The sequence below is a fragment of the Aulonocara sp. 'chitande type north' Nkhata Bay genome, linkage group LG3, assembly GCF_057382095.1.
Source record: "Aulonocara sp. 'chitande type north' Nkhata Bay isolate Kocher_YH1m ecotype deep benthic linkage group LG3, A_spYH_male_GT1.1, whole genome shotgun sequence".
NCBI classification, from domain to species: Eukaryota; Metazoa; Chordata; class Actinopteri; order Cichliformes; family Cichlidae; genus Aulonocara; species Aulonocara sp. 'chitande type north' Nkhata Bay.
This window is the reverse complement of record NC_141346.1, coordinates 69602305-69615591: the sequence shown is the minus strand read 5'-3', so window position 1 is coordinate 69615591 and position 13287 is coordinate 69602305. Positions and strand designations below refer to the sequence as shown.

At 46.4% G+C, this 13287-nt stretch overlaps 1 long non-coding RNA gene across 1 annotated transcript; it reads right to left on the bottom strand.

Moving 5' to 3' along the window:
• Positions 1 to 4083: 4083 nt before the first annotated feature.
• Positions 4084 to 6347, bottom strand: LOC147336859 (uncharacterized). The gene is made up of 3 exons (XR_015128329.1): positions 5791 to 6347; positions 5274 to 5367; positions 4084 to 4935 (listed from the first exon to the last, which is right to left on the bottom strand). It is a non-coding gene; the product is annotated as an uncharacterized LOC147336859 (long non-coding RNA).
• Positions 6348 to 13287: the final 6940 nt, after the last annotated feature.

Genomic DNA, 13287 nt, shown 5'->3' with positions numbered 1-13287 from the left:
AAGCCGGAGTACTGGAGAGGACGCACACAAACACGGGAGAACATGAAGCTCTGAAACAAAGATGGTGGATTTGACCTCAGGACCAGGCGGGGTTACGGGGGCCATGACCCCCCAATAATAGATCCAGCTACACTGAAACTGTCAATTTCATTTACTTTTCCTGTTTTAAAGCTATCAGGCTGCTTTGTGGCTCACTCAATACTAAACTAAGATACTTTCAGTGTGAATCATTTGCAGGAACACAGGCAGGATTTAAGGTGCAGAACTTTACAGTCTCTGTCTCAAAGTTGGTCTGAACATGCTAACAGCTCTTTGTTTTTTTCAGTTTTCACTGGTTTGATGTAATGAAAGAAATTTTAAAGAAGCAGACGATTGTTGTTATTTTAGTTCTATAGTTTCATAAATCATGGTGTGGATCTAAGTCAACATTCAGAATAAATAAGATAATACAGCACTTTGATGGTTGCCTTTGTATTTTCCCAGCAGTGCTCAGGTTGGTTCTCGGCTACATTTACATACAGATGTTAATGTGTTCAGCAGCTGGACTCATCTGAGGAAGGAACATTGGAAAGGTGCTCAGTGCACAACTACATCACTAATTTTATGTAAGACCCTGTGTTTTATTGTATTTATATATTTGTAACATTTGACTCAAACACTTTTGGGAAGGATGAAAATGTTTTCAGGAGGAAGTTTTTCCTTCTGTCCGACTGCAGTACACACAACACTGCGTCTCCCCCCATTATCACACTTCCTCAGGCTGGTGATGAGCGCCCCCTGGTGTCAGTGTTGATGACGTCATGCACAGTGAAACATAAACAGTGTCTGTTAATAAAAAATCATGTGCCCATTCTCATGTTTGCATCATGTTTCTGTAAAATCATCAGCTGTTTCTGAACCTTCTTCATTGTTTGACTCATTCCAACAGCTGTGAGCTGTGATGGAGTCAGAGCAGCTTCATCACTGATGTTCAGGTGAAGCTGAACTTAATAAACTGTAGAAATGATCAGGATTCAGGTTGGATGTGTAAAACACTTCTGTGTGAGGTCGCAGTGCTTCATATGTGTGTGTGGGCTGAAGCACACACGTGTGAGTCCTCAGAGGTTTCACACACATCACTGCACACACTTATAATCCTAGTTTAAGCTTGTGGATCATATCGGACACATCAGCAGCTCTTTGGAGACAAAGATTTGAGATTTAAGATGAGTCATAGTCTTTCTATCCATGGTAGCTTCCACTGCTGAGGCTCGGGAAACATGAAGAGGATAATTAAGAGCAAGCATCAGCTCTGTCTCATCTAACTACACAGTATTATGATCATGCACTTATGTCTCAAACTAAGACACAATGAGACAAAATGAGTTCTGTGAGTCTTTAGATTATCAGTAAATTCTGGTGACAGTTTGACGCTCAGTGGAGCCATTTTTGGTTTGTGATGAGTGTTTTGTGAGCTTCTGTTTTGTGAATCGCTCTTTGTAATTTAGAAGATGGTGCAGAAATGTGCGCGCCCTTATCTGAGAGGACACGGAGAGAGTGTCGCAGACTCGAGGTGAGGAGATAAACCTCGGAGCTGGATGGCCTGCACGTTACCCATGTGCATCTTTTCAGTGACATCAAGTGAACCCATAATAAGCATTTCTATGTCTTAGACATCATGTCCATTTCTAATGAGAGATTATTTTTAAATGAGGGAAACCTGGTCTAACAACACGCTTACAACAGAGCTAAAGGTTCACCACAGTGAGACGGTGGGACTCTGATAAGAACTGAAACACTGTGTATGAACAGCTGAGACAAAACTATATATAAACACTCATTTATTCCAGTTTAGTTTGCAATGATTTTAAAGTAATGTGGAACGATTCATGTTCATGAGCTGTTACAAACACAACTATTGATTTGTCTATATATGGTCGGACTACAAGGCTTGTGTTGAGGCTCTTGGAATAATGTGTGAATTACAGCAAGAAATGATGGTTTTCCATTTTACCAAAGTGGAATAAAATCACCACAGCAAAGAAACAATGTTATTGTCTGCAGCTAAAATATATGGTGAACATGGTTTTATAATAATGTGCAAACACAACCTCACTCTGCTCTATACGAGGAGCCAACCACAGCTGTCCGGGTCTTCATCCACCACCTCCACCATCTTTGCTCATCATCATTCACTTAATTGCTGATTGGTTTAAATCAAACTCCATTACAGGTTCAACTCCATTATATAACAGCATGTTGACTTTGGATCTGGTGTGCAGTGCCACCTTAAAAGATGAGGAAACTAAGAGATTACAAAAAAAGAAGTGGAGGAGTTAAAGAGCTGCAGCAGATTAACAGTTTCTGACAGTCATGTGTTAGAAATAGGACGATTAGATGAGCTGAGGGATCCATCTACTGCTCAGTGAAGCCTCATCAGAAACAGTCTCAGTGGAAGGATGGCTCTATTGTTAAGGAAGGACACAGGCAGAAAGACTGGCGTCTGTCACACAGGAACTGGACTGAAAATCAGCTGCACATATTCATCAGTATGTGCAAACATATTATAGGTGTGGAATTCAGGACAGTACCATCAGAAGTTGATCCACTGTGCAAATGTCTGATTGGCAGTGGCTTCATTTTTCACTATGAACAAACTGCTAATGCAGCATCACAGGACGTCAGCCATGGATTGGCCTCCCCAGACCTCAACATTACTGAAACATCTTAACAGAGGATGGAAACAAAGGGAACCAACATCCAAGAAAAGAGCTGCTGCTGAAAACTTCCTCACAGAAAACACAAACAAGCTTGACTAAGAGACTCCAGGCTGTGCTGAATTATAAAGGTGGACTGACCTCCAGGGTCCTTAGTATCATATAAGCTCAGTTTGTGTCTTATATACTTTCCATTTATATAACAAAATATATAGAAAGGAGGGTGGTTTAAGATGTGTGTAGAGTTTTATTCATTATCTTTAGACAAACAAAGAAAGCACCATCCATTCGTCTCCAGTCTGTATGAAAAACAGGGGAAAGGTCAAATTAAAACTTTGAAATTCCTTTCACAATAAATCCATAAATAAACAAAATAAAACATAGAAAAGTGTTTAAACCCACTTTTCCATAAAGCTGTCAATAGGAAATGTTCCAGTAAACATGTCTGTGTTTCTGCTGTTTTCCTTTCATGCGTCCACAGCTGACAGGTAACCCTATTGGAGTCGCCATAGTGACGGGTGGCGTCTCAGCTTCAGCGTGTTGATGGGCACAGCCATGGTTACCACAGCTGGAGTTGGTGTACGGCGAGCTGTGAGAGGACAGAGATGGAGAACGCACATTTAACTCTTTAACAGGAGATACGTTACGACTAACAGACGACTGCTGTCTACATGATGTCTTTGCAGCCCTTATGCTACATGTTACACAACTTTTCTTCATGCCAACAAGACTGAGGTGCCACATAGTCGACACATACAGCTGATTATGATGCATGTTTTACTATTGCTATGTTCACATCATCTGCTTGGCTTTATTACTGAAAGCCTGGAGATCCTCTGACGTGTGCATGGCTGATGTGAAGTATGATTAGTCCTACATGACATCAACAACAGAGGCAATGAAAGCTTTGTTGTTAACAGGTTGTAGGTAAAGTCAAATGTCTACTTCTACACTTGTGTTGGGTAAAGTTCTTCTCACTGCAGCAGATTTATATCTGTGCTTTCACAGGGCGTGATGTGGAGCTCAGCGCTGAGGTGCAGGTCTCCTTGGAGACGGCATCCTGGCTGAAAATATTATCATGCTTCCAAAACATTTCAGCTTTTATTTTGAAAGAAACAAGACTTGAAAACGAATCCCCTTCTTCCTCTTTGTCTTTGTTCTTCAGAGGAGTGTCACCTGGACAAACTCAGGGCTGTTCTAGAGCCTTTGTTATTATTTGACTCCATAGAAATAAAACTGAATCGAATCAAACAAAAACTCCCAAACAGCTAAAACACTTTGCTTTATTCTCTTTTTTAACAAATACGTTGAAGTCCATCCATAACAACACAGCTGAGATCTCCTTTGTAATCAAGTGTTTACATCCTTTGTACAGATCCAAATCCAAATCTTTAGTCCTAAACAGGCAGTGGTTACAAACAGGAAGACGAGCAGTCCATTAAACAGTCTACAGGGTCAAACATACAGAGAATTCAAACAGCTATTAAAAACAAATAACTGGACACTGAAAAACTTCAGTGATGTGTGAGGCACCAAAGGGAAGCAGCTGAGTATATTCAATGAATTATCTTCAAATACAAAGACAGAAACTCCTACAGGCAGCATGCAAACTGAGCAGGATACACAAAGATCAGAGATTACAAAATAAATCAGAAAATGACTTCAAACTTACTGAGAGCAAGGCCTCTGTTACAAATCTGTCTAATAGAAAAACATGCTGTACAGATACAATACGGTCAGTGTTCATGGTCATTTAAAAACTGGCTCTACCTGAACCACTTCAATATTTTATGAAGTCACTGAGTCGACCATTTCTACAGTTTGTTTCCTTCATTGCAGTTAGAGTGCGGCTGGTAAGGATGAAAACACACACAGAGCGTAAATTGTCTTTGTTAGTAACAAACGTCAGCAAAGAAAAGACAAAACACACAAACACTCTCATGATATTCATGAATCATCAGAAAGCATCCAAACATTCTGCTCGTGGACTTTTACAGTCTTATTTGCACTCGCTCATCTTCATAATCATCCTGATCAATACATGACAGGGGAGGCTTTGAGGTAGGCGGGGCTCTCTGCTGATGTCAGCATGAAAGGCAGGACCAGCGTCTGCCACATGTTGGTGAAACATCACAGTACACTGGCGTGGTTTCCTTTCCAGATGTTGGACGTTTGACACTTCAACGTTGAGGCCAACAAGAAGACACAGTTTTGGGTCGGGTTGCTGCAGGGTTTCTAACTGAGCAAAAGCAGAAGCACACAGACCAACAGGGATCAGATGCTGAGTGTTAGAGGAACATCTGTGCTGATCACTGAATGCTGCTGTGGTCTCTTGTTGAAGTTGGCTGGTGGGACAGTCTAATAGTGATATCCTGCCCATCGGAGGAACACTTTTAAAAACACATGCAATACTTTGTTTGTATTACAGTCACAGTTTATGTTATTTTTGTCCTTTAAAAGTGTTGCTGTACTATAAAGTCCTATAATTTGAGGCTAAAATGGCTCAGAGAGTCTCTCTCTCAGAGGATCTCCTTTGAAAGTGGAGACGACTTTATCCGCTGATCCACGTCACTTTACCTGGATGTTTTCTTTGAAGCTGGATGAAGACTCCTCTCCCTCACTCCTGCTGCAGCTGTGTGGTCCAGTTGGCCTCTGAGGTCACAGTCAACATCTGTAGCAGAAGAGGGGAAATAAAAGTCCAGGTTACCAAAACTGGGAGCTTTTCCAAAATAGAGTGTAACTGGACTTTTTCAGCCTTACAGGCAGATAATCGTCTGAAGCTGCAGCTTTTTCTTTTTAGCTTTTTCCAATCTCTGCTCTCGGCTTTCTTTGAGAACATGTCTGCTTTCTTGGCATGGGTCTGTCTGCTGTTGGTGAAGAGACTAAATCCACATACTCGCTACTAAGATCTCCTCAAGTAGTCTCAACCAGATTACAGTTTAAGAGTAAATGTCTCCTGAGAGTTTCACCTTGGGGAGATGCTGTCTTGCTACCATGCAATCATGAGCATTAATCTATGAGGTGAAAAAGTAATTTTAAAAGCTCCAGCCACAAGTTTTATTTCATCTGTGTTTTGGTCAGAGTCCCATCAGACCTCCAGAATGGTGTCAGAGTGTTTTCTATCCACGTGATGAGCACAGGCCTCAGGTCCAGACCTCCACGGGCACCATAGCCTCTTTGGAGCTAATAGGTGCAAGAAGGTTTTGTTGGGATAGGAACTGAAGAGGAAACTGACGAGGAAGGCAAGGATCTTCTTCGGCTCCTTCGAGCCAGGACCTCTTTGTGTAGGCCAGCATTGGCCAGGTAGCCCTCCAGCATCGCTGGATGGCCGACAGTGGAAAACCTAGAGGAGTAGGAGAGAAACAGCAGCTTGGAGCATGTCTTTATACTGTTTAGTTTTTAGAGCCACAGACTTTCTTTTAATGTCATTGTTCAGGATCTATGACTGATTATGTATTTATTGTATTCCTCCATGACTGTGTGACAGCAAGTGGAAAAAACCAGCTTCACCTTTGTTGATATGCTTGTAATTTTAATATTGATTAAATGGCCCATGAAATAATAGAAAGCTCATATATGAAAATGTATTTTAAGAAGTAAAATGTTAATCTGAGTACAAAGGAGTACACTCACCTTCTGGTAGATGCAGCAGGCCAGAGACCACACCCCTGCCACAATAAGTAAAAGTATATCCTTGCTGTACCCTTAATGCTAAATGTGCTAAATTAACCGCTGCCTTTGCCCCTTTGGGATTATTCTTATGTCACTGGGATGTTGACCTTTGACCTTCACATTAGAGAGATGGGCAGACATAATTAGTGTATGAATTTTAAAGTAACAGGTAATAAAGAGAGTGTAGCAAATGTAGTCAGGTTTATTACTCTGTATCACACATGAGTGCCCGAGGGAGGCGGGGCTGACTGGGGAGACACAGGAAACAGAGAGACAGGGCTGACTCGACATGAAACGATGAAACGTGGGACATGGGAACAGAAACTAAACACAGGCTGAAATGAACACTGAGGGAGGGAGAACTAAGATTACTGAGAGCCTGATAAATAAGAAGAACAAAAACCAAGACAAACAAGAGTCAAAGAAAACCAAAAACACAAAGCATTGGGCCAGGACCCACTGCTGTGACATTTATATGTGATAAAAACATTAAAAACTGCTCACATGTTGAAATCTTTCTACGTATACTTTAGGTTCAGCTCTCCAGCCTGGCATTTGGTTAAGCATGATTCAAACATTTGATTTTGTTTAACTGGTTTTAATTATAGTTACTTTTTGTGAACATTTGTTGCAGCATTTAAAAATACATCATTTATTTTCAAACTTTTATTTGATTTAGAGCATCATATTTGACCAACGTAAATGTTTTAATTTCATATAAAATAACTGAAGCAGTGAACTAAATATCTGAAATCTTTCCTTCCTTAAAAGTTATAATCCTACTTAAGTTATAGTGCAAACGCTTAAGCAACAAATATACTTGATGCTAATTAATTAATATTTCCCTTTGATGTTGCAACTATGCGGTCACTTCTGTCTTTAAACAAAATAATATTTTCCAGTTACAGAAATCATAAAGTCCAAACTAAAGTGCTACTGTTGCTATATGCATTTTATATAAATCATGGATGATGGTCCTGACATGAAGGAAGAGAAAGTTACAGGTTGCATCCTTTGACTTTGTCTCCGTGCCTTTGGGCGATTTTCAGAAGGACAGATGTTTCTGTTCAATTCTTAAATCAATTTTTTCAAACACAAACACTATTTTAAAGCTTCTAGAGAGTAAAATATTAATGATAATTATAATAACAATAATAAAAACAAAAGCTCTCAGATCCATCAAACCAAGCAGCAGAAAGAACAATAACTGAAGAGAAAACTTTAAACTGTCATGAACCGAAGTTCCGAGCGCAGGCTGGACCCAGTAGCAGAACACACACACCAGGGTAGGAGAGAATAAAGAAAGTACATTTTATTACAACTAAAGGTGTCCCGTGAGGGTAGCCGGAAAAACAACGTATGGAACCAGAAGAAACCGAGGGACTGGGAAGGTGAACCGCGCAGGGAACGCCGAGAGCGGGGCTGTGAGAGGCTGTAAAACAAAAAGAGAAACAGATTACTGGGGTGCGGAAAAAAAAGGCAGCATACCAGGGAAGGTGGAGTATGTGTCTCACAGTGATAGCCGGGCTGAGTGAACCAGAGGGGGGGGAGCTCCAAAGGGGTCGAGACAGCGAGGCTGATGGTGATCTGAATCTCAGGCGGACAGGTGGACAGGCAGGTGGCTCGTAAAAAACGCCGAGTTGTGATCTGGGTACACAGGGCAAAAAAACAGTGTTAGTTCCGATGGAGAGTTTGTCATAAGAGTTTTTCCCGCAGGTGTACGTTACCGCTGAGAGACGACTACGGACTGGCGTGGAGCAGCAGGTAGGGCAGGATTAAATAGTCCACCTGGTGATCGCCTGGGATGGGGTGCAGGTGTGGGGTTAGCAGCCACGCCCGTGGGCGTGGGCATCCCAACAGCACCCCAGACGCCGGGCTGCAGACCATGACAGTACCCCCCCCTCAAGGGTCGCCCCCAGGCGACTGGCCGGGACCCCGCCTGCGGAGAGAAGCACGGAAAGCAGAGATTAGACGAGGGTCCAGAACGAAGGAGCGCGGGACCCAGAGGCGGTCCTCGGGGCCGTACCCCTCCCAATCCACGAGATACTGCCAGCCGCGCCGGCGCGCATCCAGGATCCGCCGGACCGCATAGGCCGGATGGCCGCCGATGAGCCGGGCGGGAGGAGGGGGCTCGGAAGGAGGGCACAGGGGGCTGAGGCGGACCAGCTTAAGTTGAGATACATGGAACGTGGGATGTACACGCCAAGAGGCCGGAAGCCGGAGCCTGACCGCCACCGGGTTGATGACCCGGTCCACTTCGTACGGCTCGATGAAACGGGGAGCCAGTTTGCGGGACGTGCCCCGGAGCGGGATATTCCCAGCAGCCAACCAAACCTTCTGTCCCGGCTGGTAGTCAGGGGCTGGGGCGCGGCGATGATCGGCGTAGTGCGCCTGTCGTTCCTTCGCGCGCAGGAGGGCGCGGCGAGTGCAGCGCCACACACGTTGGCAGCGCCGGAGGTGATGAGAGGCCGACGGGACGGAGAGGGACAGGTCCTCTTCCGGGAAGAGCGGAGGCTGATACCCGAGGGACGCTTCGAAAGGAGACAAGCCGGTGGAAGACGAGGTGAGAGTATTGTGGGCGTACTCCACCCAGGGCAGGTAAGTAACCCAGGAGGAGGGGTTTTGACTGGCTACGCACCTCAGCATAGTCTCCAGCTCCTGATTAAGACGTTCAGTTTGCCCATTGGATTGCGGGTGGAAACCGGAACTCAAACTGACCTTGGCGCCGAGAATGGAGCAGAAGGTCCTCCACACTTGTGAGGTGAACTGGGGACCTCGATCGGAGACAATGTCCAGGGGAATTCCGTGGAGCCTGAAAACATCAGTGATCAATGCTTGGGCAGTCTCAGCAGCCGAGGGCAGCTTGGCTAGCGGGATGAAGTGAGCGGCCTTAGAAAACCGATCCACAACGGTGAGGATGACACATTTTCCAGAAGAGGTGGGGAGACCGGTAACAAAGTCGAGGGAGATGTGAGACCAGGGCCGGTGGGGAGTAGTGAGTGGGTGGAGCTGACCTACGGGATGCTTCGTGGATGACTTATTACGAGCGCAGACGGCACAGGCAGACACGTAGTCCCTCACGTCCTGTAGTAGCGATTTCCACCAGAAGTGTCTGCTGAGGAGGCGCGCCGTTCTGCTCACGCCCGGGTGGCACGCGAATCCAGTGGATGACTGCTCCCCGGGCGGCGGCGGGAACGAAGCGCCGTCCTGGCGGTCCAGTCCCTGGGTCAGGGTCCCCCGGGAGCGCGCGGCAAATGGTCTCCTCAATTTCCCAGGTGAGAGCACCCACCACGCAGGTGGCTGGTAGGATGGTGGCGGTGGGGGGGGGGGGGGGGGCGCCTCACTGTCGGGGGAATACAGACGGGAGAGCGGATCGGGTTTGACGTTTCGTGACCCGGGACGATAGGAGAGTGTGAAGTTGAAGCGGGCGAAGAATAGGGACCAGCGAGCTTGACGGGGATTCAACCTCTTGGCGGTTCTAAGGTACAGTAGGTTTTTATGATCTGTCCATATAATGAAGGGCTGTTCGGCCCCCTCCAGCCAGTGACGCCATTCCTCCAATGCGAGTTTTACCGCTAGGAGTTCCCTGTCGCCGATGTCGTAATTCCTCTCCGCGGGGGTGAGTCGGCGTGAGAAAAAGGCGCACGGCCGGAGTTTATTCAGGGGCCCAGACCGCTGGGAGAGAACCGCCCCAACTCCCGCATCAGACGCGTCAACCTCAACAACAAACTGTTTAGAAGAGTCAGGATGGGTTAGAATGGGTGTGGACGTGAATAATCGCTTCAACTTAGCGAAGGCTGCGTGGGCCTCAGGGGACCATGTGAAAGACACCTTGGGTGAGGTGAGTTGGGTGAGAGGCGCGGCCACCTGGCTGTAGTTTCGAATGAAACGGCGATAAAAATTCGCAAACCCCAGGAAGCTCTAAAGCTTCTTCCGTGTCTCCGGAACCGGCCATTCCAATATCGCTTTGATCTTCACCGGGTCGGTCTTCACCTGCCCACCAGCGAGGATGTAGCCCAAGAAGGAAATGGATGAGGCGTGGAACTCACATTTTTCCGCTTTTACGTACAGTCTATTTTCGAGCAGCCGTTGTAGCACGCTCCTCACATGGATGCGATGGTCCTCGAGCGTCTTGGAAAAAATCAGAATATCATCCAGGTAAACAAAAACAAACACGTTCAGGAAATCCCGTAACACGTCGTTGACTAGGGCTTGAAAAACCGCTGGGGCGTTCGTTAACCCGAACGGCATCACCAGATATTCGAAATGCCCTAGTGGGGTATTGAAGGCGGTCTTCCACTCGTCGCCCTCACGTATCCGTACCAGGTGGTAGGCGTTCCGCAGATCCAGTTTGGTGAAGACAGTAGCTCCCTGGAGTGAGTTAAAAACAGAACTAATGAGTGGGAGGGGATATTTGTTTTTGACGGTGACGTCGCTCAGCCCCCTGTAATCAATGCACGGGCGGAGCGTCCCATCTTTCTTTCCCACGAAGAAAAAACCCGCAGCCACGGGGGAGGATGACGGCCTAATACGTCCTGCAGTTAGCGACTCCTGGATGTAATTCTCCATGGTTTCTCTTTCGGGGCGAGACAGGTTGTATAATCTGCTAGAGGGCAGCGAAGCACCCGGGAGCAGATCAATAGCACAGTCATATGGACGGTGAGGCGGGAGTGAGAGCGCCTCGTCTTTACTGAACACCTGCCGGAGATCGTGATAGTCGGGGGGCACGGAAGAGAGATCCGGCGCGGGTGGCGGGGCGGGCCTCCGTTCCGTTGAGGCGGAGGGAACGGCTGACCTCAGGCAGTTCGCTAGACAAAACACACTCCAGCTCGCGATACTCTTTCCGGCCCAATCTATGTGTGGGTTATGTCTCTGTAACCAGGGGTAGCCTAGGATAAGCGGGGTGTCAGGAGCGGGAAAAGTGAAAAAAGACAGCTGCTCTTGGTGGTTACCTGATGTGATTAACCGTACAGGCGCGGTTTGGTGAGTTATGTATGCAAACACTTGATTGTTTAATGTAGACGCAGGGATGGGCGGTTCGAGTGGAGTAAGAGACACAGCTAACCTCTTAGCCAGCTTCTCATCCATAAGGTTCTGTTCCGCCCTGGAGTCCACCAACGCGGGGCATGTAAAAGTCTGATTAGGAGTCACGATAGTAACGGACAGTAACAATCGGGGTATAGTAGTACTTAAGAGTGCTGCCCACCCGTATCCCCGGACTTACCGGTGGGCCGGGTCGTTTGAGCGGACCGGGCAAACAGCGATGCGGTGACCGGGCCTCCCACAGTACAGGCATTCTCCAGCCCGAAATCGGCGTTCCCTCTCCTCCGGAGAAAGCCGAGAGCGTCCGATCTGCATGGGTTCGGGCGGGGGAGGCGACGGAGAGCGCGCACACGCAGCTGGGGGCGGAGAAACGCGGATCCCGGGGCGTACTACGGAGCCCATAGGCTTAGGCCGCCGCTCAGCATCCCTCTCCCGCAAGCGTCTATCGATCCTACGGGCGAGGGAGGCTAATTCTTCAAAGGATCTGGTCTCCTCGTGAAACGCTAGTTGGTCCTTCATCTGGTCGTTTAATGACCGTAAAAAAAACCCACGAAGGGCCGAATCGGGCCAACCTACGGCGACCGCTCGGGTACGGAATTCAACTAGGTACTCCGCAATACTGCGCCGCCCCTGACGGAGCCCCAGCAACTTCTGCGCGGCATCGTCCTCCGAAACCGGAGGGGAAAACGTAGCCTGGAACTCCTCCAGGAATTCATCGTAATCACAATCACGAATGGGGTGAGAGTTTAAGTAAGCTTCAGCCCATGCTAGAGCACGCCCCCGTAACAATCCCACGAAGTGGGAGATCTTAGCAGCATCCGTGGGAAACGCGTGAGGCGTGCGACTGAAAAACAAGGAGCACTGGAAAAGGAACCCCCCACACAGGTCCAACTCCGCGTGAAAGGGTTCCAGCGGCGGAGGTGAAACGCCGCGGTGCACGGGGTCGGGAGGCCTAGTTTGTAACTTATTCTGAGTGTCACTCAGCTCTTGACAACGGTCTTGGACTGGAGCTGCTGATTGTGGCGACCGAGGATAGCGCCCTGTTTATTAATAGCGGAGCGGAGTGGATCTGCTGGGTCCATACTGGCCAGTCCGTACTGTCATGAACCGAAGTTCCGAGCGCAGGCTGGACTCAGTAGCAGAACACACACACCAGGGTAGGAGAGAATAAAGAAAGTACATTTTATTACAACTAAAGGTGTCCCGTGAGGGTAGCCGGAAAAACAACGTATGGAACCAGAAGAAACCGAGGGACTGGGAAGGTGAACCGCGCAGGGAATGCCGAGAGCGGGGCTGTGAGAGGCTGTAAAACAAAACCAAAGACAGAAGTGACCGCATAGTTGCAACATCAAAGGGAAATATTAATTAATTAGCATCAAGTATATTTGTTGCTTAAGCGTTTGCACTATAACTTAAGTAGGATTATAACTTTTAAGGAAGGAAAGATTTCAGATATTTAGTTCACTGCTTCAGTTATTTTATATGAAATTAAAACATTTACGTTGGTCAAATATGATGCTCTAAATCAAATAAAAGTTTGAAAATAAATGATGTATTTTTAAATGCTGCAACAAATGTTCACAAAAAGTAACTATAATTAAAACCAGTTAAACAAAATCAAATGTTTGAATCATGCTTAACCAAATGCCAGGCTGGAGAGCTGAACCTAAAGTATACGTAGAAAGATTTCAACATCTGAGCAGTTTTTAATGTTTTTATCTAGTGCTGTCAAGAGATTAAAAAAAAATAGAGATTAATTAATTATGATTTTTAATTAATTGATCTAATTAATCTCTTTTTTAATCTCACCTAAAAATAGCTGAGGAAAGCCCTCAACTTATTGTGGCAGACCAAAAGACTGATATAACAAAGAAAG